Here is a 584-nt window from a genome sequence, read left to right as displayed (position 1 = left end):
GGGGCACGTTGCCACCTTCCCCTGGGAGCTGCTGGATTAGAGACGTTTGGTCTGAGCGCTCTTTCCTGGGTACAAGAGATCCAGGGACGGGACTGAAGTTTGGGCTGTATTTTGAGTCCTTGTATTTTCGAGGGGGAGAATCGCCCCTCCATCCTGCAGGGCAGAGCGGCCGTGGGCCGTGGGCGGTCAGGCGGGTTAAAACTATGCGAGGGTGCGGGGAAGCATGTCAAAAGACCAAACTTCTGAAAGCCGGTTTCACATTTCTGCAAAATATCATACAACAATAAATTCCCCTGACAAGCTAATTAGCTTTTTTCTTTCCCCTGCCGGATAGGAATGACAAGTTCAATAGCTCGTAGGTTACAGAAACCGCCATGGGTGTTTTTTGTTTTGTTTTGGGGTTTTTTTTGGAGGGGCTTCCAGGATTCCTTTTTAAAGTTACACGTTGTTTAAAATGGGTGGGGAGGGGAGAGAGACTGTCCAGGCCGGGAGATTGGGAAAGGAGCGCAGAGCTGTTGTCACACCCAGGAAAGGCAGCTGGACCTGAGCGGACAGCAGCGGCGGTGGCAGCGTGCGGGGTCCCT

At 52.7% G+C, this 584-nt stretch overlaps 1 protein-coding gene across 1 annotated transcript in view; it reads left to right on the top strand.

The window, feature by feature from the left end:
- VAX1 (ventral anterior homeobox 1) overlaps nucleotides 1-584 on the top strand; it is a 10,344-nt gene that overhangs the window by 2,574 nt on the left and 7,186 nt on the right. The window lies entirely within an intron of this gene.

Source organism: Aptenodytes forsteri, unplaced genomic scaffold (assembly GCF_000699145.1).
Source record: "Aptenodytes forsteri isolate BGI_AS27 unplaced genomic scaffold, ASM69914v1 Scaffold15, whole genome shotgun sequence".
NCBI lineage: Eukaryota > Metazoa > Chordata > Aves > Sphenisciformes > Spheniscidae > Aptenodytes > Aptenodytes forsteri.
Note: the sequence above shows the minus strand (reverse complement) of the source record. Positions and strands in the feature narration are given on the sequence as shown.